Source organism: Amblyraja radiata, chromosome 18, assembly GCF_010909765.2.
Source record: "Amblyraja radiata isolate CabotCenter1 chromosome 18, sAmbRad1.1.pri, whole genome shotgun sequence".
In the NCBI taxonomy this organism is placed as follows: domain Eukaryota; kingdom Metazoa; phylum Chordata; class Chondrichthyes; order Rajiformes; family Rajidae; genus Amblyraja; species Amblyraja radiata.
The window spans coordinates 6,766,600-6,791,129 of NC_045973.1; the positions used below are offsets into that span (position 1 = coordinate 6,766,600).

The 24,530-nt window shown below is 44.9% G+C and overlaps 1 long non-coding RNA gene across 1 annotated transcript; it reads left to right on the forward strand.

The window, feature by feature from the left end:
- Positions 1-2,154: 2,154 nt before the first annotated feature.
- LOC116983534 lies at positions 2,155-24,422 on the forward strand. The gene is made up of 3 exons (XR_004414725.1): positions 2,155-2,185; positions 7,040-7,050; positions 24,296-24,422. It is a non-coding gene; the product is annotated as an uncharacterized LOC116983534 (long non-coding RNA).
- Positions 24,423-24,530: the final 108 nt, after the last annotated feature.

Sequence of the window (24,530 nt, forward strand, 5' to 3'; positions counted from 1 at the left end):
CATTTTGTGGTCGAGGTCCTTCTTCAGACCGACTTCCAATTTCAATTCGTCTGTAGACAGACACAAAATGTTGGTGTAATTCAGCGGGACAGGCGGCATGTCTGGAGAGAAGGAATGGGTGACGGTTTGTGTCGAGACCCTTCTTCAGAATGAATTCCTCAGTAACGGAACAACAGCTCCGGTATTGAACCAGAAAAAGGGTCCCAACCCAAAACGTCAGCTGTCCATTACCTCCACAGATGTTGCCTGACCCACTGAGTTCCTCCAATACTTTGTGCATTGCTCAAACTAATGTGTGGTTTTGAAATGGCCGATCTGACGAAGTGAGCGCAGTTGTCTCAAACTTTGTTTACTGAAGAAGGGTCTCGACCCGAAACATCACCTATTCCTTCGCTCCATAGATGCTGCCTCACCCGTTGAGTTTCTCCAGCATTTTTGTCTCCCTTCAAACTTTGTTTAGTTCAGTTTAGAGATACAGCGCGGAAACAGACCCTTCAGATCAGAGTCCGCACCGACCAGTGATCCCCGTACACTAGCACTATCCTACACACTAGGGATGAGTTACAATCATTACCCAAGTCAATTAACCTACTAACCTGCTCGTCTTTGGAGTGCAGATGGAAACCGGAGCACCCGGGGAAAACCCACATGGTTATGGGGAGAACGTACAAACTCCGTACCCGTAGTGGGGATCGAAGCCGGGTCTCTGGCACTGTAGGGCAGCAGCTCAACCGCTGCGCCACCATGCCGCCATTTTATCCATACACCATTTTATCAGGAGTAAATCCTGCCATTTCTGTTTGAAGCAGCAGGCATGGAGAAGCAAGGTCTGAGCCAAAAGGAACTATTTCCAGTGCCAAGGTGACAACATGCAGTCTTGTCGATACTTCTGCCTGTATAAATAAATGATTTGCCTTTCACCATGCCACCAGATCACCAGGAGCAATAATCCTAACACCATAGAACAGGGGTGGGGAACCTTTTCATGTTGCTAGGCCGCATTAAGTTAGCTGTAATCTAATAAGGCCGTATCCAAGAAACTTCAATTAGATATAAGATTATTTTGTTGAATCTTCTTTTACTCTTTGGTATTTTAAATGCATTCATTTTAAGATTAAAATAAAACTAGTAAAAGGCAAAGAGAAACATATTAATAAAAATAAAAGGATTTGTTCTACAAAATTTGGATTCATTCAAAGGGCCGCATTCAATGGCCTAGAAGGCCGCAGGTTCCCCACCCCTGGCATAGAAGATAGACCCAAAATGCTGGAGTAACTCAGCAGGACAGGCAGAGTGACGATACGGGTCGAGAGCCTCCTGACAGCAATTCCAATGATATGCATATCACATCTATGTTCAGATAACTTCAGCGCCATAATCAAAACCACATCAATATTGTTGTAAATGGAAAAATTAAATAGAAATTACACCGACTTATTTTTCTGTCAACATGCTAAAATTATACTTTCCCCAAAGCACTTCAAGCGATAGTAATGTATACTTTTGACTGGGTGGAGTTTTAATTTCAATTGTAAGCTGCAAAGATTAACACAGTAAAATAAATATTAGGGTAATTGATACGATACAAGGCATTTTGTCAAGCTGGGAACTTGATCCTTTCTGAATGGAGGCTGCCCATGTCATCTTTACCACAAGCTGACATTCCTTATCAAAAGGTGTTGATTGAAATTTCGAGTAAACTTCTCTGCGAGAGTGAAAATATGCAACAATATTTTTTTACATATACATTCAGGTCAGCGTGCGGTAAATGTTCAAAAAATCATCGGTGTAAACCAGCACCTGCAGTTCCTTCCTACCGAGAACCCGGGTCTCTGGTGCCGAAAGTCAGTATCTCTACCGCTGCACCACCGTGCCATCCTAAACTGTCAATTTTGTTTCTCAATTATGCAAATTGCTATATTGCAGTCGATGGGATAAATGTTATGCTTAATTTAATAATAATGCAATCAAATATATTAATTGAAGCTTATTCTTGGGTGGAAGATTGCAACCTTCGACGAATGCAATCAACCCGGCGTGCACAATCAAATAGAACGAGTTGTCCTGCAACTTTAGGCTGTGCACGCCACATGCAGGAAGAAGAAGAAACTTATTCTTGTTCACCATCATCTAATCTTAGTGGGAGAGTCTAGGACTAGAGGTCACAGCCTCAGAATTAAAGGACGTTCTTTTAGGAAGGAGATGAGGAATTTCTTTAGTCGGAGGGTGGTGAATCTGTGGAATTCTTTGCCATAGAAGGGCTGTGGAGGCCAAGTCAGTGGATACTTTGAAGGCAGAGATAGATAGATTCTTGATTAGTACGGGTGTCAGAGGCTATGGGGAGAAGACAGGAGAATGGGGTTAGGAGGGAAGGATAGATCAGCCATGATAGAATGGCGGAGTGGACTTCATGGCCTAATTCTCTACACCTGCCACGTATGACCTTATTAATGGTGACCATCTCCTGCCTTCAACTGTTTCATCTTTGGGTTTCATTCAATCATCGACCTTCTTGCCTTTGTTTCTATCTACAAGTTCCCCAGCATCAACAGTTTGTTTCACAGTTGCAAAATACCGCAGACACTGGAAATCTGAAATAAAAACCAGAAAGTGTTAGAAATACTCAGCAAACCAGGTAGCTTCTATGAAGAAGAGTTACCATTTTCAATTGATAATCCTTTGTCAAAACTGAAACACCAGTATTGCTTTAAATTGCCGCCAAATTATTTTTCCCCTTTGAGCGATAATTTTAAAAGCACAACATTTTATACGCTTAGAGAGTCATGGTGCAGTGGGGGGGGGGGGGGGGGGGGGGGTGGTAAGACGAGGGCGGTAAGACGAGGGCATGTTGGAGATTTAATGGGGGGGGACAACGAAGGAACAGTTACTCAACATCTTTTGGTCATCTCAATAAAAAGGGTGGCAAAACAGCGCAACAGACAAAACCTAGGCGGTCATCGGGAGAACGAGCAAACTCCGTACAGACAGCACCCGTAGTCAGGATCAAACCCAGGTCCCTGGTGCTGTAAGGCAGCAACTCTACCATTGCACCACTGTGCCACCCTACAATTTTTTACTCCAATCATATATCTGTCCTTTCCCCTGCCCTTTCACAAGTCTCCCTTTTGTTTTAAGGTGCGTTGAATGTGCCTTGAAATTCTCCACAAACCAATTTGCCAGACATTTCCTAACATTCTTTTGACCCTTCATATTACCTCCTTGAGTTCTTTCCTACTTTCTTAATATTCCTCACTGGCCCTGAATCTGTTTAATTTTTTGCCACAGAAGGCTGTGGAGGCCAAGTCAAAATGGATATATTTTTTTCCAAGGCATAGATAGATAGTTAGATTCTTGATTAACACAGGTATCAGGAGATATGGGGAGAAGGCAGGAGAATGGGGCTAGGAGGGAGAGATAGATCAGACTTGATTGATGGCAGGACTGTCATATGCTGAGAGAATGGAGCTGCTGGGCTTGTACACTCTGGAGTTTAGAAGGATGAGAGGGTATCTTATTGAAACATATAAGATTATTACGAGTTTGGACACGCTAGAGGCAGGAAACATGTTCCCGAAGTTGGAGGAGTCCAGAACCAGGGGCCACAGTTTCAGAATAAGGGGTAAGCCATTTAGAACGGAGACAAGGAAACACTTTTTCTCACAGAGAGTTGTAAGTCTGTGGAATTCTCTGCCTCAGAGGGCAGTGGAGGCCGGTTCTCTGGATACTTTCAAGAGAGAGCTAGACAGGGCTCTTAAAGATAGCAGAGTCAGGGGATATGGGGAGAAGGCAGGAACGGGGTACTGATTGGGGATGATCAGCCATGATCACATTGAATGGTGGTGCTGGCTCGAAGGTCCAAATGGCCTACTCCTGCACCTATTGTCTATTGAATGGCCTAATTCTGCTCCCATCACTTAAGACTGATTTTCATCTTTCTAAACCTTAAATATGCTTCCTGGATCTTTTTCACCAAATTTACAGCCACTCTCATTATCCAAAGATCCCTTACCTTGCCATCCTTGTTCAATCTAGTCCTGAACACTAATCAGCTGGTATTTAAACAACTCTCACATGTTAAATGTGGACTTGCCCAATAACAGTTGCTCCCTATTTACCCTCGTTAGTATCTGCCTGATATGATTGTAATTAACCCTTCCCCAACTTAGTGCTTCCCACCAAACACCAGACTAATCCTTGTTCTTAACTATCATAAAATGTAAGTAATTATAATCACCAATCGCAAAATCCTCTCCCACTGCAATACCAGTCTCCTGACAAGAAATAGACACAAAATGCTGGAGTAACTTAGCGGGACAGACAGCATCTCTGGAGAAAAGGAATAGGTGACGTTTCGGGTCGAGACCCTTCGTCAGCCTGAGAGTCAGGGGACAGGGAAACGAGAGATATAGACAGGGATGCAGAGAGATGTGGAACAAATGAATGAAAGATATGCGTAGAAGGAACGATGTTGAAGGAAATAGTCCATTGTTGGCTGTGTGCCGGTGAAAACGAGTTATACAGGCTCGTTTGCCAAGACAAGGTCCAGTATGATTCCTTCACTTATTGGACTGTGCAAATACTGCCTGTCCTTCCCCTTGGACGTACTGGTCATAACTTTTTACCTTCCCATCGTTCCTCCCTCTTACTGACCTGCTGCTCTGGTTTATTTTAGTTTGGAGATACAACATGGAAACAGGCCCTTGGGCCCACACTGACCATCGATCACCATGATAGTTATGAACAAGGATCAGTCTGGTGCTTGGTGGAAAGTAATCAGTTGGGGAAGGGATAATTACGGTTCTATTCGGCAAGTAAGTAAAGTAAATTGGGAGCAAGTCCATATCTAACATTTGTGAGACTTGTTTAAACACCAGCTGAGTTCAGGACTAGCTGGGACAAGGATGGCAAGGTAAGGGATCCTTGGATAATGAGAGTGGTTGTAAATTTGGAGAAAAAGATACAGGAAGCATATTTAAGGTTTAGAAAGATGAAAATTAGTCTTAAGTGATGGGAGCAGAATTAGGCCATTCGGCCCATCAAGTCTACTCCGCCATTCAATCATGGCTTATCTTTCTTTCCCTCCTAACCTAATTCTCCTGCCTTCTCCCCATAACCTCTGACACCCATTCATAGAAAATAGGTGCAGGAGGAGGCCATTCGGCCCTTCGAGCCAGCACCGCCATTCATTGTGATCATGGCTGATCGTCCCCTATCAATAACCCGTGCCTGCCTTCTCCCCATATCTCTTGACTCCATTAGCCCCTAGAGCTCTATCTAACTCTCTTAAATCCATCCAGTGATTTGGCCTCCACTGCCCTCTGCGGCAGGGAATTCCATAAATTCACAACCCTCTGGGTGAAAACGTTTTTTCTCACCTCAGTCTTAAATGACCTCCCCTTTATTCTAAGACTGTGGCCCCTGGTTCTGGACTCGCCCAACATTGGGAATGAAGAATCTATCTATCTTTGCTTCCACAGCCTTGTGCGGCAACGAATTCCACAGATTCACTACCCACTGACTAAGGAAATTCCTCCTCATCTCCTTCCTAAAAGAACGTCCTTTAATTCTGAGGCTGTGACCCCTAGTCCTAGACTCTCCCACTGTTGAAAGTATTAACTCATAACCTGTTCTCTTCCTCGATCAGACTTTGGGTTTCATCCCAGCCTTTGAAAAACACCCCAAGCTGAAGGAACATTGTCAAACACAGATAACAAACTGCTCCAGAAAGCCTCTGGTACATCAATGGGCAGTGTTATCAGTCCAATGGAAACATTAAATCCGACAGGAATTCGCAAAAGCTGTGCGGAGAATTCACTGGGGCAAAAGGCTAATTCCTTTTCCCAGAAACCGATTGTAAGGTAAGCTCTTCAGAAAAAAAAAAAAAGTGAAATGGATAACTAGCTTTGAATGTTTTGACGACATGTCTGCAGAGTAGGTCAAACTCATTTGCAGAAATCCTTGTGTTATCCGCACAGTAAAATAAGAGTGGTTGCTATCTGTAGTCATTGAGGATCTTAAGTCAATTGTACTGTTACCCATTACATCTCCTCCTGTCTGAGCAGAACATCGCGAGGTAGCAGACTGAAGCCATTTTAATGCAACATGGTGCACCTCTTAAATCAAAGAGAGATCGTAGAAGATTTACAGCAACAGAGAAAAATAGGTACACAAAAATGCTGGAGAAACTCAGCGGGTGCAGCAGCATCTATGGAGCGAAGGAGATAGGCAACATTTCTGGGCCGAAACCCTTCTTCAGAGAAAAATAGGTACAGGAGTAGGCCATTTGGTCCTTTGAGCCAGCACCGCCATTCAATCTGATCATCCAAAATCAGTATTCCGTTCCAGTTTTCTCCCCCAATATCCCTTGATTCCTTTAGCCCTAAGTGCTAAATCTGACTCTCTCTTGAAAACATCCAGTGTTGTCCAGACTGCCTCCACTGCCTTCTGTGGCAGAGAATTCCACAGACTCACAACTCTCTGGGTGAAAAGGTATTTCCTCATCTCAGTCCTCATTTAGTCTAAGAATAATGGCAACAGTTGTCTCCATGTAATATATAAAGTGAAAAACATGACCCTTAATATAAAATATTGACTCTCTGTCTCTAATATAAAATGGAAATTGAACAAAATTGTGCCGTCGTTTTGTATACATGATAAGGTTTACCTTGAAAAGAAAAATGAACATACATTTAACTTTGAAGGACATTCTCATGGTTACTTTGGTATATTTTTGCTACGTTAAATTGAATTTTCTGTAATTCGCAAAATTTGCAATGAAAATGATCGCAGATATTGACCAGGTTTCTCCCTACGAGAATCTGTGTTTAAAATAAAAAAACCTGGCTGTGTAATTGAATCTCCAGGCATGTTTTAACAATTGTGAACCTGTTAATATAATTTTGCAACAACCCTCCCAAGCCTGGCTGGCTGGCTTGCAGTTTCCAATATGGGCAGCATTACGTTGAACTGATTGTTAAAGAAAATAACTTTCTAGCTTCCACTAGTCTGCGAGTGAGCGGTAAACTTTATAAGTACAGAGAGAATGTTAAGGTATAAAATAATAATTACATTGGTAGAGTGAAATTGTGGGGATATATGAGGAAAGCACATTGCGATTCCTATGGGAAATGTGTGGAAAACATTGCGGTGGTTACACTTGTACCTGGCGTGCCGGGGCGATGGCTGGGATTACCAGACTACATGAGCTGGTGTAGCTGCATTGCATCCGTCCTTTTAGAAAGGCCAGTTGGCTTTTAGCAATACATATGCTGTACGACACAGTGGGGCGCAGCTGGTAGAACTGCTGCCTCACAGAGCCAGTGACCCAGGTTGGATGCTGACCTCGGCAACTTCTCCCTGCAATGACCAGGTGGGGTTTCCTCCAGGTGGTCCACATTCCTCCTTACGTCCTAAAGACGTGCGGGTTTTGTATGTTAATTGGCCCTCTGTAAATTGGCCCCCGAGTGTCGATAGAGGAAATGAGTGAGAAGGTGGGATAACGTAGAACTGGTGTGAAGGGGTGACCGATGGTCGGTGTGGACTCAGTGGGCCGAAGGGCCTGTTTCTCTGTTGTGTCGCTAACCTAAAAGAAACTGCTGGAGGGACTGAGCGGGTCAGGCAGCATCTGTGGAGGGAATGTGCTGATACAGTTTAGGTTTAGGATGAATGTTGTCACGTGTACTGAGGTACAATGGAAAGCTTTGTTTTGCTATCAGATCAGATTGCTAACCAGGGCCGGCGTGGTGGCGCAGCAGTAGAGTTGCTACCTCACAGACCCTGACTATGGGTGCTGTCTGTACGGAGTTTGCACGTTCTGCCCATGACTGTGTGGGCTTTCTCCGGGTGCTCCGGTTTCCTCCCACATTCCGAAGACGTAGGTGTCTGTAGGTTAATTGGTTTTGGTAAATTGTCCCTAGTGTGCGTAGGATAGTGCCAGTGTATGGAGATCGCTGGTTGGTGTGGCCTCGGTGGGCCAAAGGGCCTGTTTCTGTGCTGTATCTCTAAACTAAACTAAGAATCTGCAGTTCCGTATGTCTCCATATCATGTCTGTGTTGATATGCTTTATAAAAAGACAGTTGTGAAAACATCAGGAGTAATAAAAACATTGCTTTTCACATGTGCCTTATAAGCATCTAGGATGTCAGCAGCGATTGAAATCCTTGTTCATATTGTGCTATTTTGTTGACTTTCCGACTATTAACACAAAGAAAACAGATTCTTGCGGGATCATTGCATGGTTCGCCAGTACTAGTATTTTGATACATCTTTGTTTGCCTTTTGAGCATTTAACCTACTGGGGAAACACAAAAGAACATTTGTCACAGCTGTTCATTGTTAATAAGAAGCAAATGAAATGCTGAACATATGTCTGCAATTAATTTTGTTGCTGGTATCAAACTGTTTTGGTTAGCAGGTGGGGCAACTGAAAATAATGCAAAATGCGCAGTAATATTTGACAACAGCGTGGACATGAGTTTAACGGCACACCAACTGGGGAAGTTCTACGCAGGGTCTACTGTGCAGGAAGGAACTGCAGATGCTGGTCTACAGGTTTGTAGGTTAATTGGCTTGTTAAAATTGTAAACTGTCCCTGGTGTGTATTGGATAGAGTTAGTGTGCGGGGATCGCCGGTCGGGGCAGACTCGGTGGGATGAAGGGCCTGTTTCTCTAAACTGAACGGAAATATCAATAAAACCAAGGTGGCCAAAAAATGCTGGAGAAACTCAGCAGGTGAGGCAGCATCTATGGAGCAAAGCAATAGATGACAATAGGCAATAGGTGCAGGAGTAGACCATTTGGCCCTTCGAGCCAGCACCGCCATTCAATGTGATCATGGCTGATCATCCCCTATCAGTACCCCATTCCTGCCTTCTCCCCATATCCACCGACCGCTATTTTTAAGAGCCCTATCTAGCTCTCTCTTGAAAGCATCCAGAGAACCTGCCTCCACCGCCCTCTGAGGCCGTTTCGGGTAAACCTGTTCCTTCACTCCATAGATGCTGCCTCACCCGCTGAGTTTCTCCAGCATTTTTGTCTACCTTCGATTTTTCCATCATCTGCAGTTCTTTCTTAAATAAAACAAGGAACTTCTTATTGAGTCCACACACAAGATTAGACGTTGTTCAGCCGGAGTTGAACATCCTTCTCGGCATCTGCACACAATGGTGTCTGTCTTGTCGCTTCTTGTGCGTAGTGATGGAAAGATCGGTGGAAACAGGGCCGCAACGTGAACGCTCTTTCCTTGATCTGATTGTTGGCTTTGGAAGAGGAGGGTCGAGGATCCACAGACCTGTCTTCATCAACAGGATGGTGTTGGAGAGAGTCAAAAACTTCAAATTCCTGGCTGTGCGTAACTCCGAAGATGTATCGTAGACCATAGATGCACTCGTAAAGAAAGACCATCAATGTTTCTACTTCCTTAGAAGATTGCGGAGATTCGGTGGGTCAACGTTTGTTGGAATTCTAGCAAGAATTTCATTGTTCCGTTTCGGAATAAGGCACACTGGTCCCTTGACTCTTTTAGGTAACTCCTCCCCCTCCCATCATTATCTCCCTCACGATCCTGTTCTCCATCCTGGTGCACCCATCTCCCAAACTATTCCACCCCCCTTTTCCCTCTCCTCCCACCTCTAACCTCCCCCTTCCACCTATATCCCATTTCATGTTTGTGCAATATTACATATGTGCTGCGCAATAAAGGGCCTGTCCCACTTTCCCGAACTGCTCACGAATTCTCCCGAGTTTTCCCCTTGATTCAAACTCGGAGAATGTTCGTAACGGGTCCGTAGGAGTCCGCTGATATATCGTAGCGGCTCGTTATGTCAGCTGTAGGTACTCGGGGCATTAAATGTTGCAATTTTTCTCCTATCGACTATCTTTTTACTCGTGGACATTTATTTGTCATGCTGGAAAAAACGTCCCGACTTACCTGATGCCCCGAGTACCTACGGCTGTTTCTCCAGTTGTGCTTCTCAGCCAAACTCTAGGGATCGTCCATTGTGGAAGATCGTTGCTATCACTGTGGTCTCGTACCAAGATGGATATTATCATTGAAAAAGCAAAAACTCCAGACGCTGGAAATCTAAGATAAAAACACAAAATGGTGGTGATACATTGCAGGTCGGGCAGCATCCGCAAAGAGTTCATTCTTTCAGGTTGATGAGTTTTCATCAAAGTCATGCAAAGTTCTGATATGTTTCATCAACCTGAAATGTTAACTCTGTTTCTCGTTATAAGTTCATAAGTTCTGGGAGCAGAATAAGGCCGTTGGGCCCATCAGGTCTATTCCACCATCCAATCATGGCTGATCTATCTTTCCCTCTCAGCCCCCTTCTCCCGCTTTCTCCCCACGACCCCTGACACCCGTACCAATCAAGAATCTGTCTAGTCTCTGCCAAGAAAATATCCACTGACTTGGCCTCCACAGCCCTCTGTGGCAACAGATTCACCACCCTCTGACTAAACAAATTCCTCCTCATCTCCACAGCCATCTTCCATGGACTGCCTAATCTGCAGCGTAGCTCCACCATTTCCTGATGGTATCATATAGCTCACTTTTTAATAAATGAAACCAAATTCTTCTCTCAAGTAATTGTTTTGTTTTAACTCCGCCATCTCCTCACGTTTTTTATTTGTGGTGGATTTCATGTAGTTTTAGGTTACTTGCCATTGTATTCTGAACTGAAAAAAATAAATGGTTCCTGAAATATAGACTATAATGATCACAGAATGTGGACTTAATTACCTGAGGTCCATTGCCAAATAAGTCTAAGTTCACTTTACAATTCTCTTTGTGACTGAGTGTTACATATATTGTATTTTAAATGCGCAGTTGAAATTATATATAAATAGCTACTTCAGTCTTTTAGTTTAGTTTAGAGATACAGCATGAAAACAGGCCCTTCGGCCCACCGAGTCCACACCGACCAGCGATCATTGCTTGCCAACATACACGCCATCTTACACACACTCGGGACAATTTACAATTTTTACTGAAGCCAATTAACCTCCAAGCCTGCACGTCTTTGGAGTGTAGGAGGAAGCCGGAACCCCCAAAGAAAACCCACGCAGGTCGCGGGGAGAAGGTACAAATCCCGAATAGTCAGGATGGAACCCAGGTCTTGGGAGCTGTAAGGCTTATTGGGCCAAAGGGCCTGTCTCCATGCTGTATCTATAAACTAAACTACACTTAGAAATGTTGTTCGGAAAGATGACGTTCGAATCGTCACGGCATAAAAGTTAGAGATTGACAGCGGTGCTGTGTGCTTAGATCGGCATAGCTCCATAAATCCCTTGGCATAAGTAACAGAAAGCTCACAGATGTGTCTTTGGCGGCATGGGCGGCATGGTGCCACAGCGGTAGAGTTGCTGCCTCACAGCGCCAGAGACCCAGGTTCAATCCTGACTACGAGTGCTGTCTGTACGGAGTTTGTACATTCTCCCCGTGACCTGCGTGGGTTTTCTCCGGGTGCTCCGGTCTCCTCCCACACTCCAAAGAAGTACAGTACAGGTTTGTAGGTTAATTTGCCTTTGGTTTAAAAATTGTAAATTGTCCCCTAGTGTATGTAGGATAATGTTAATGAACGGGATAATCGCTGGTTGGCACGGATTCGGTGGGCCGAAGGGCCTGTTCCCGCTCTGTATCTCACGTTTGCCTGCTACTCCTTGACGTCCAAAAGCCCGGCCTGAAACAGAAGAGCAATCGTGGCTTAATCAGCTTTTTGCTGATGTGGAAACGTTTTTTAAAAACATGTTCAAAACGACAGCACAAAACCTTGTGTAAGTCCACCAAGCACTTAGTGCCACCTCACTGTGAAGCTGCAGCAACATGAGTCTTTGTGTTCCCCAGCCTACTTGCCAAAACGTGTTGCGCTTCAGGTTCAGTGCCTTTGCTCCATGGTATCACAAAAGTTTTTTTGTGTGTTTGTGTAACATGAAAACTTCATTGTACGACTCTTCCAGCAACTACGAGACAGGAGGCTGTAAGTAAAACCCTTGAATCGCCCGATTAAAAAGCAGTGCTATCACTCCATTTATCACACAATGAAATTCAGGCAAATTCAGATGAAAAGGACCGTTCATTAAAATCTGGAACAAAATCTGAAATGACGTGCAGCGCCGATGTACGCGGAGGGGAACAGGGAACAAACACCACAGTATTGCGGAGAACTGTTCCATTCAAAAGAACGCCTAGATAGGAGTGGACATAGCAGGGAGAAAGCCACGGTATTCTGGAAAAAGGCCAAATGTGCTGCAAGGGGTTTTCGATGGCAAGTCCACTTTCCAGGAATTCTTCTGGATGAGGTCGACCAAAAATATGTTCTCGTTACTTTTCGCTTGTGAAGTTGTTCCACCTCCGTAATTTCAGTGTCGGCTCCTTCTCTCGACGTTTGCTCCAATCTTCTGCTGAAGGATTTTGTGTGCCCCACTGGGAACGCCAGTCCCATTCCCTCTGCCAGGAATCAATAAATATCCATTTTCTCTTCATAACCTGTACGGAAAACACATCTGGTCAAACTTGAAGAAGGCTCCTGACCGGAAACGTCACCTGCCCATGTTCTCCAGAGATGATATGCCTGACCTGCTGAGTTACTCCAGCACTTTGTGTTAGTTTTGGTAAACCAAGATCTGTGCGGCACAGTGGTGTAACGGTAAAGCTACTGCCTTACAGCGCCAGAGAGCCGGGTTTGATCCTGATTACATATGCTTTATCAAGTTAAAGTTCGCGGTTATTGTCACTTAACCAACTAAGGTACAGTGAAATTTGAGTTACCATACAATACCATTTAACACAATGTAACATAGACATCCACCACAGTGGAATCTACATTCCTCACTGTGATGGAAGGGCAATAACCTTCAGTCATCTTCCTCCTCTGTACGGAGTTTGTACGTTCTCCCCGTGACCTGCGTGCGTTTTCTCCGTGATCTTCGGTTTCCTCCCACACTCCAGAGGTTAATTGGCTTGGTATGAATGTAAATTGTCCTGTCTGTCTGTGTGTGTGTGGGATAGTGCAAGTGTGCGGCGATCGCTGGTCTGCGTGGACCCGGTGGGCCGAAGGGCCTGTTTCCCCACTGTATCTCTAAGCTAAACTAAAATCTGCAGTTTCATTTTCAACTGCCTGTTTTCACAATGTGATACTCTATGACTCTATGAGTTCCATGTCCTTCACCATGATAAATGCAGCCAAGAGCTATTCATTGAAGACATAGAAACATAGAAACATAGAAAATAGGTGCAGGAGTAGGCCATTCGGCCCTTTGAGCCTGCACCGCCATTCAATATGATCATGGCTGATCATCCAACTCAGTATCCCGTTCCTGCCTTCTCTCCATACCCCCTGATCCCTTGGATAATGGACAATAGACCTTGCCTATTTCCTGTGGTTCCACATGAAGATCACTACACTGATCTTTAAGGGCCTGTCCCACTTAGGCGACTCTTTAGGCGACTGCCAGGGACTAGTTTTAATGGAATTCACCTACAACACCTGGCGACAACCTACGACAGCAAAAATTGTCGCCACTGTCGCCGAAAATATTTCAACATGATGGAAAATTTTGCGGCTGTCGCCTGTAGTAGCCCAAAAATTTGCCTAAGTGTGACAGGCCCATTAAGGGGACCTATTCGCTCCCTTTCCCTCCTATAATTTATTATACATTTTTTAATGTTTAGTGTATAATGTTTTGTTTATCTTATTTGTGTGCTGCCCTGGCAACTCATATTTCCCTGCACCACTTGGTGTATGTGACAATAAATGTCCTTTGTCCTTTAATACTTGATCGTACTATCGCAATGTTTAAGAAACATTTAGATAGGCACATGGATAGGACAGGTTAGGGATATATAGGCCAATGGGGACAGGTGGGACATGTAGCTGGGACATGTTGGTCGGTGTGGGCAATTTGGGCCAAAGGGCCTGTTTCCACAATGTATCACTCTATGACTCTCTCCTGTAAGAAGGGGATGACTTGCACACATGCACTGTATTAGGTCTTGGCCCTAGGCCCCGCAGGGACAAAGCCATCTGCAGTAAAATTCTTCTTGAAAAATTAGTATGAGGTACGCAGGCATTTAAAAAACATTTGGCAGCGTGTGTGTTTAAAGATTAACATAAGAACGGGCACAACACCAAGACTTCATGAACTAATTCTGAGATGGTGCAAGAGTGGAGAGGAGACCTCTGCTTGACACTCAGTTAGTTCCAAGTATTCTCCTTTGGTCTAGTTTAGAGATACAGCGTGGAAACAGGCCCTTCGGCCCAACGAGTCCATGCCGACCAGCGATCGCCCGATCACACTAGTTCTGTGTTATCCTGCTTTCTCATCCACTCCCTGCACGATCAGGGCAATTTTACAGAGGGCCGATTAAACTACAAACCCGCACGTCTTTGGGGCGTGGGTGGAAACCGGAGCACCAGGAGGAAACACACGCGGTCACAGGGAGAACGTGCAAACTCCACTTGGACAGCGCCCGAGGTCAGGATCGAACCTGGGTCTCTGACGCTGTGCCACCACCGTGCTGCCCACTTAGTATTACTGAATAAGTGGACACATATATTTCCCCGAGAAACATCAAACTGCATCTAACATTGCCCCAAGTCTTTCACTACAGAAAGAACAGAAGCCTGGGACTTCAAACGTTTAGACAAAGACAGAGTAAATAGAGTCTTTTCTCCAGGGTAGGGAGAGCACGGATCCAGGGATATAGGTTTAAGATGAGAGGGGAAAGATTGAATACAAACGTAAGGGGTAGCTTTTTCACTGAGAGTGGTGGGTATATGGAACGAGCTGTTGGAGGTGGTAGTTGAGGCGGGTTCTATGGTAGCATTTAAAAGGCATTTGGGCAGGTACAAAGGTTTACTGGACATGGGCCAAGCGTGGGCAAGTGGGTCATGTGGATGGGGCATCTTGGTTGCCACGGGCAACTTTGGCTGAAGAGCCAGTTTCCTTCTGTGTGACTTTGAGGCCCACAATGTCAGGGCTCAACATGATAATAAAACCAGCTGTTACCTCCCAGCACATAATCCACATTCGTTCAATCCCTGCATATCCCTGACTGTCCAAAAGTCTCGTGAATGCCACTGTGGCATCTGCCTCAACCCCCTCCCCAGAGAAAACAATCGAAGTCCATCCAATCTCAACCCTGTATCGAATACCCCTTGATCCAGGCATAGCAATACAGTATGGAAACAGGCCCTTTGGCCCAACTTGCCCACACCGCCCAACACGTCCCAGCTGCACAAGTCCCACCTGCCTGCATTTGGTCCATATCCCTCCAAACCTGTCCTATCCATGTACCTGTCTGACTGTTTCATCAATGATGGGATAGTCCCTGCCTCAACTACCTCCTCTGGCAGCTGGTTCCATAACCTCGCCACCCTCTGTGTGAAAAAGTTACCCCTCAGATTCCTATTAAATCTTTTCCCCTTCACCTTAAAGTGATGTCCTCTGGTCCTCGATTCCCTTACACTGGGAAAGAGACTCCGTGCGTCTACCCGATCTATTCCTCTTATGATTTTATTATACACCTCTAAAAGATAATTCTGGTAAATATCTGGATGCAATTCTGTAACAATGAAAATATCATCTCTGTGCCAGGAATATATCATCACACATAGCAATTACTCACAGCGGAAAAGTGGAAGAACCATTTGCATAAAATATGCGGACACTTGTGATGTTAGCGTTCAAAATTTCCATTAGCTATCTCCTCCGGGTTCAATACATGGACATCGGATTTTGTGTGAATTGTTTATTTAAAAAAAGAACATGTTTAACTTGTTTACATGAGGTTAGAAATATGCTGCGCATTATCATAAAATATCCATCTGTTTTCAGGATTTACTTGGACCTGACTTTGGGAAGAGTAGACACGGGAACAGACATGGGAACAGTATGCTTTCTCCGCCCTGCTCCATTGCTCAATAAGATCAGGGCTGGTCTTCCTTCTCAACCCTACTTTCCTCATTTACCACGATTATCGATGGTCATAGAATCACCGAGTGATACTGCGTTGAAACAGGCCCTTCGGCCCAACTTGCCAACATGTCCTGTCTACACTAATCTCACCTACCCACATTTGGCTCATATCCCTCGCAACTGTCCTCTCCATGCACCTGTCTAAATGTTTCTTCAATGTTGCCTCAATTACCTCCTCCGACAGCTCGTTCCATACACCCACCACCATCTGTGTGTAAAGGTTACACCTCAGGTTCTTATTAAATCTTCCCCCCCCCACCACCTTAAACTTATATCCACTGGTTTTTCATTCACCTACTTGGACAAGAGACTCTATGCATTTACCTGATTTATTCCTCTCATGATTTTGTACATCTCTATAAGACACAAACCATGTGGGGGAGACGGGATCCACACAATGGCACAGATGGAGAAGAGGGGAGGGTTTCTCCGCAAAATATCGTCCACCAAAACAAACCCTGAAAGAGAAGGTGGTTTTAATGTACGATGAAATCTTCAAGGTTTGTGTGTCTTACAGATCTGTGCTCGATGTTCAACATCGCAATTCACTGATCTTCTTATCGAGTCCACATCACAAGATTAGAAGTGTTTAAGAAGGAACTGCAGATGCTGGAAAGTCGAAGGTAGAATAAAATGCTGGAGAAACTCAGCGGGTGCAGCAGCATCTATGGAGCGAAGGAAATAGGCAACGTTTCAGGCCGAAACGAAGGAAACAGAAGGGTTTTGGCCCGAAATGTTGCCTATTTCCTTCGCTCCATAGATGCTGGTCGGCGCGGACTCGTTGGACGGAGGGGTGCCTGTTTCCGCGCTGCATCTCTAAGGTTTTCTTTGCATCGCCTATCGAAGGCATGTTCGTTGTTCAATATTCTGTGACGATCTCGTGTTATTTTGGCAGCTTGTGCTTTATAAACAAAACGCAGAGTCAGATGTTAATACTTACACGAGCCTTTGAGAATAGTTTGCAGATTCAAAACAAAGTTCGGAAATAAGTATTACAATTCGATTGTAGTTTGAGCACGTCATCTAATAATCAAAACCTTGTGATGTTGATTGGGTGACAAAGCAAAGAGCAAAGATGACAGCGAGATTTCAAAAGATAAGCAAAAAAGATCAAGAACTTATTCAGACTCTAGTTCAAATGATTTTATTAGATACATATGCATTTGTGTCTGAATGGTGGTCTTACAGTGTGGGAAAGCCCAAGATGATTCCAGTTTAATACCTTCTCTGCAGACTAAATCAATCTTACGCAGATTGAGATCTCTATATACATCGAGCTGTCTTAAGTAATCTTATATGACTTTTCAATCTTCTGCATTCTCATTTCTAATCACTGATACCGTTGTGAGACAGCGTAAACCAATAAGTGGAAACAATTATAGTCTATTATTCTACTGGCACATTGGCATATCTTTTTTTTAGTTTAGTTTAGAGATACAGCGTGGAAACAGGCCCTTCGGCCCACCGGGTCCGCGCCGACCAGCGATCCCTGCACACTAACACAATCCTACACGCTCTAGGGACAATTTACATTTAGACCAAGCTAATTAACCTACAAACCTGCACATGTTCGGAGTGTTGGAGGGAACAGAAGGTCTTGTAGAAAACCCACGCAGGTCACGGGGAGGATGTCCAAACTCCTCACAGACAGCGCCTGGAGTCGGGATGGAACCCGGGTCTCCGGCGCTGAAAACGCCGTAAGGCAGCAACTCTACCGCTGTGCCACCGTGCCAGCCCTTATATTTGTGATCAGTGTATTTACAAACACAATGTCCATTCTAAACAACATCATTTTATTTTAGTTTTATTAGATTTTAGTTTTTGATATACAGTGTGGATCCAGTCCCTCCAGCCCACCGAGTCCATGCCGACCATCGATCACTCCTTCACAGACACAAAATGCTGGAGTAACTCAGCGGGTCAGGCAGCATCTCTGGAAAACATGGATAGGTGACGTTTTGGGTCGATGACCCTTCTTCGAATTGGGAGTTAGGGTAAAAGGAAATAAGAGATATGGACGGTGATATATGGAGGGATAAAGAACAAATGAATTAAATATATGAAAACAGTAATGATGATCAAGGCAAGATGGAGCCCACAATGGTCCATTGTTGCCTGTGGGCTAGGTGCTAACGGGTTATACAGACAGTGAAACTTAACCGTACGACAGTGAAACTAGTACGACGACTCGGGTGGGCGAGAAACGGGGGGGGATGCAAGGGTTATTTGACGTTAGAGAAATCAATATTCATACCATTGGGTTGTAAGCTGCCCAAGCAAAATACGAGGTGCTTTTCCTCCAATTTACGTTGGGCTTCACTCTGTAGCTGGAACTGACACAGTTAAAATCTACACCAAGTGTTGACTTTGGTACGTGAATGAAAACTACAGTCAGTCTCGACTGAGAATCCAAGTATAAAATGTGGATTCTTGATTTCTCATGTTACATCACCTCACTCTTCCTCATAATACTTGTGAGTTAAGGAATTCATTGTTCTAATCAAGTTAAGTAGGTGACATTTTTAGGTCATTGAGTTACCGGCAGTTCAGATCGCACCCACCAGTCCCGGATATCTTCTGACAAATTCCACCCTCGACACAGTTCTATTCTCCATGCATTCATTCATCACTCGGGTATTACGTACTCCTGCTAAACACATTATTTGTCACTCAGGAACTAGAATAATGTTCTACTCTTGTTCCATGCACACGGTAGATTGGCATTTGATCTCGAGTCTGTCTCAATGCACAGCACTTCCCTTCCAAATCACATTTCCAGATTACATTCACATTGTCACATCCGACCTTTATTCATTGTTGGCTCACACCCCCGAGCCTTGATTCAGCTAGATTTCGCAATGGCTAACCATATATGTGGCAAAATTAAACTGAATGACTTGTGGTAGATACAAAATGGCAGAGTAACTCAGCGGGACGGGCAGCATCTCTGGATAGAAGGAATGGGTGAAGTTTTGGGTTGAGACCCTTCTTCATAGAAACATAGAAACATAGAGAATAGATGCAGCAGGAGGCCATTCGGTCCTTCGAGCCAGCACCGCCATTCATTGTGATCATGGCTGATCGTCCCCAATCAATAACCCGTGCCTGCCTTCTCCCCATATCCCTTGATTCCACTAGCCCCTAGATCTCTATCTAACTCTCTCTTAAATCCGTCCAGTGATTTGGCCTCCACTGCCCTCTGCGGCAGGGAATTCCACAAATTCACAACTCTCTGGGTGAAGAAGTTTTTTCTCACCCCGGTCTTAAATGGCCTCCCCTTCATTCACCCAAAATGAGCAAAACTGGAACTTTGAGTTCAAAGTCAAAGGCAATTTTAATCGTCACATGCACCCGAAGGTGCAGTGAAATGAATTTGCCAGCAGCGATACACTTAAAAAGAACACACAATACACAATAAAATTTAACACAAACATCCACAACAGCACCTACGTCAGGAGGAGTCAAGCTACGTTCGTTGCGGCAAACCCACTGTTGCCATGTCGCCATGTTGAAAATTTAGCGGTGACCAGAGAGACGCTACGACTTCTTGCGCGACTGAGGAGATGACTCCCGGCGAACATGTGGCGACAAACTAGTCGCCTGTAGTTGCCTAAAAAATCACCTAAGTGAGACAGGCCCTTAAGTGTTTGACATCTGTGGGCCTGTACTCACTGGTGTGTAGAAGGATGAGGGGGGGGTGGGGGGGGGAACACCTCATTGAAAATTACCGAATAGTGAAAGACCTGGATAGAGTGGATGTGGAGAGGACATTCCCACTAGTGGGAGAGTCTAGAACTAGAGGGCACAGCCTCAGAATAAGAGCATGTACATTTCAGGTAAGAAGGAACTGCAAATGCTGGTTTACACTGAAGACAGACACCAAATGCTGGAGTAACTCAGCGGGTCAGGCAGCATTTCTGGAGAAAAGGAATGGGTGCCGTTTTGGGTCGAGACCCTTCATCAGACATCAGATTCTGACTCAAGAGTTTGATGAAGGTCTGGACCCAAAACGTCAACTATTCCTTTTCTCCAGCAGTTTTATAGATATCTTTTATCCTATTTTATTTTAACATTTACCTAATTGTACAATCATTTCCACTCAATTTTTCATTATGCTGTTACACACAATACATTTACTGGAAGGTTGGAAGTCGTGTAATCAGTGGGGAAATCACAGCCAAACTTGAGGCAAGTATTGTTCGAACAGGAAACACTTGTATAAATGAACTTGTGGTCCTCAACATGCCTATTGGCAACGTCAGGAATACAGGAGAACGACCCAATTATCGTCAGCAGACTTCTGAATCACCATCCTGGATCCAATCTTTATTTGTTACATTTCAAAAATAAACTTTGCACAGAATGGAAAAATACATACAGAAGCGAGGGGAGAGATTGAACAGGAACCTGAGGGGCAACCGTTTCACACAGAGGGTGGTGGGTATATGGAATGAGTGAACAGAAGAGGAGGTTATATGTTGAGAGAATGGAGCGGCTTGGCTTGGACACTCTGGAGTTTAGAAGGTTAGAAGGATGAGAGGGAATCTTATTGAAACATATAAGATTATTAAGGGTTTTGGACACGCTAGAGGCAGGAAACATGTTCCCGATGTTGGGGGAGTCCAGCACCCGGGGGCACAGTGTAAGAATAAGGGGTAAGCCATTTAGAACGGAGATGAGGAAACACTTTTTCTCACAGAGAGTTGTGAGTCTGTGGAATTCTCTGCCTCAGAGGGCGGTGGAGGCCGGTTCTCTGGATACTTTCAAGAGAGAGCTAGATAGGGCTCTTAAAGATAGCGGAGTCAGGGGATATGGAGAGAAGGCAGGAACGGGGTACTGATTGGGGATGATCAGCCATGATCACATTGAATGGTGGTGCTGGCTCGAAGGGCCGAATGGCCTACTCCTGCACCTATTGTCTATTGAAGTTCAGACAGCACGAGAACAACATTTAAAAGACATTTGGACAGGGACATGGATGGGAAAGATTTAGAGAGATATGGGCAATACATGATTACAATTGAGCCATTTCGAGTGTATACTTACATGATAAGTTTTACTTAGTTCAAAGATACAGGTTGGCAACGGGCCCTCATCGATAACCCATTCACACTCATTCTATGTTATCCCACTTCCTCATCTACACATTGGGCACAATTTGTAGAGGCCGATTTACGCACAAACACACGCGTCTTTGCGGCGCAGGAGGAAGCCGGAGCACCCGGAGGAACCCACACGGTCACACGAAGAACATGCAAACTCCGCACAGACAGCACTCTTGGTTTATCGTTTTCAACATTACTATGCTTCACCGAACTAAATTGCAATCAGAACCTCACGCTGCCGCCCCTTCCAGCAGTGGAAGCCAGGGTGGTCTACACAGAACCAGACAAGTGATTTATTGGATTCTAATGAGTGAACATGCAGTGACGTTTGTGTGAAGGTATGTCTTGTGCCAGTAAACTGAACCCTATTGGAATTGGACCACATACGAGACAAAAGCCCTGGGAGAAAAGAGGGTGTGATTTGTTTGAAGTTGGTGGAAGACAATCTCTTGTGTTTCACATTACTCCAATTAAGGAAAAGAAAGGAATCAAGATGAAAGCCCCTTTTCGCAAGTCTTTGAATTCCAAACGAGGATTTGTCAGGCAAGAGAACACCATTTAACCCAAAGCACTTCCAGTCTTTCATGAAACAATGAGTTCAGACATGTCATCAGCTGGAACGGCCGCCATAATCAAACGGCAGAGCAAAGAACATGATTCAAATTCCGAGAAAACCTCAGGTTTAGTTTCAAGGTGGATAAAAATGCTGGAGAAACTCAGCGGGTGAGGCAGCATCCTGAAGCAGCATTCTGAAGAAGGGTCTCGACCCGAAACGTCGCCTTTTCCTTCGCTCCATAGATGCTGCCTCACCCGCTGAGTTTCTCCAGCATTTTTATCTAATTCGATTTTTCTAGCATCTGCAGTTCCTTCTTAAACATCAGGTTTAGTTTCATTTAGGGATACAATACAGCGCAGAAACAGGCCCTTCGGCCCACCGAGTCGGTGCCGACCACCGATCCCCGCACATCAACGCTATCCTACACACACTGGGAACAATTTACATTCATACCAAGCCAATTAACCTACAAACCTGTATGTCTTTGGAGTGTGGGAGGAAACCGAAGATCTCGGAGAAAACCCATGTGGTCACAGGGGGGACGGGCAAACTCCGTACAGACTGCACCCGTAGTCGGGATCGAACCCGCGTCGCTGGCGCCGAAAGCGCTGAAAGGCAGCAACTCCACCGATTTGCGCCACCGCGCGACATGTCTCGGAGATTGAGAGGGGATCTTATAGAAACTTACAAAATTCTTAAGGGGTTGGACAGGCTAGATGCAGGAAGATTGCTCCTGATGTTGGGGAAGTCCAGGACAAGGGGTCACAGCTTAAGGATAAGGGGGAAATCCTTTAAAACCGAGATGAGAATAACTTTTTTCACACAGAGAGTGGTGAATCTCTGGAACTCTCTGCCACAGAGGGTAGTCGAGGCCAGTTCATTGGCTATATTTAAGAGGGAGTTAGATGTGGCCCTTGTGGCTAAGGGGATCAGAGGGTATGGAGAGAAGGCAGGTACGGGATACTGAGTTGGATGATCAGCCATGATCATATTAAATGGCGGTGCAGGCTCGAAGGGCCGAATGGCCTACTCCTGCACCTAATTTCTATGTCTATGTTTCCATGTCTCTTGCCTCCACTCTCTCTCAGGGACAACCACACTGTAGGTGACAATTATAGGGAAACGCAGTGGAACAGTTGCGGAGCCCTTATAGCGCCTGAGACCCGGGTTCGATCCTGACCTCGGATGCTGTCTGTATGGAGTTTGCACGTTCTCCCTGTGACCTGTGTGGGACTTTCCGGGTTTCCTCCCACACTCCAAAGACTGGTTTATACGTTAAAATTGATATAAAAAGCTGGAGTAACTCAACGTGCCAGGCAGCATCTCTGGAGAAAAGGAATAGGTGATGTTTCGTGTCGAGACCCTTCTTCCGACCTGAAACGTCACTTATCCATTTTCTTCTGAGATGCTGCCTGACCCGCTGAGTTACTCCAGCTTTTTATGACTATCTCCGGTTTAAACCAGCACTGGCATCTGAATTCCACAGATTTGGCACCCTCTGACTAAAGAAATTCCTCCTCATCTCATTTCTAAAGGTACGTCCTTTAATTCTGAGGCTATGCCCTCTGGTCCTAGACTTTCCCACCAGTGGAAACATCCTGTCCACATCCACTCTATCCAGGCCTTTCACTATTCGGTACATTTCAATGAAGTCTCCCCCTCATCCTTCCAAACTCCAGCGAGTACAGTGCCAGTACCGTCAAACGCTCATCATATGTTAAACCAATCGTTCCTGGGATCTTGTAAACGTCATCTGGACCCTCTCCAACACCAGCACATCCTTCCTCAGATATGGGGCCCAAAACTGCCTATAATGCTCCAAATGCGATTAGACCAGCTCACCAATACATCCCTCCAGCATTGCATATATATACTTGTCTTCTTTGCATTCAGTTTCACCTCTAAAGAAGCCTTTGCTGCTATTGCATTAAATGCCTCTGTCCATCCAAATGCAAATATACCTTATCCCACAAAATCCTTGCCAATAACCTCCCCACCACAGATGTTAGGCTCACTGGTCTATAGTTCCCAGTCATTTCCTGGCAGCTCTTCTTAAGTAGAGGCACAGCATAAGCCTCCCTCCAATCACCCAGCACCTCACCCATGTCTAATGATGGTTCATGCATGTAGACACAAAATGCTGGAGTACTTGTGGAATTCATTGCCACAGAAGGCTGTGGAGGCCAAGTCAATGGATATCTTTAAGGCAGAGATAGATAGATTCTTGATTAGTACGGGGGTCATGGGGTTATGGGGAGGAGGCAGGAGAATGGGGTTGGGAGGGAGAGATAGATCAACCATGATTGAATAGGGGAATAGACTAGATGGGACGAATGGCCTAGTTCTTCTCCTATCTCTTATGAACATGAATTTATAACTCGGCGGGACAGGCAGCATCTCTGGAGAGAAGGAGATGGGTGACGTTTCAGGTCAAAACCCTTCTTCATGTCTCTCAGCCAGTGCTGGGGGTGGAAGATTGCAACCTTCACGTGGTCCGCCCTGTTTCGACGAATGCAATCGACCCGGCGTGCACAATCAAATAAGATCAAATAGAACAAGTTGTCCTGCAACTTTAGGCTGTGCACGCCATACGCAGGAAGAGGAAGAAGCCAGTGCTCCAACAATCTCGTCACTAGCTTCCCATAATACGAGGGGTAATACGAGGGAGAACTTCTTTCCTCAGAGAGTGGTAGCTGTGTGGAATGAGCTTCCAGTGGAAGTGGTGGATGCAGGTTCGATTTTATCATTTAAAAATAAATTGGATAGGTATATGGATGGGAAAGGAATGGAGGGTTATGGTCTGAGTGCGGGTAGATGGGACTAGGGGAAAATAAGTGTTCGGCACGAACTTGAAGGGCCGAGATGGCCTGTTTCCGTGTTGTAATTG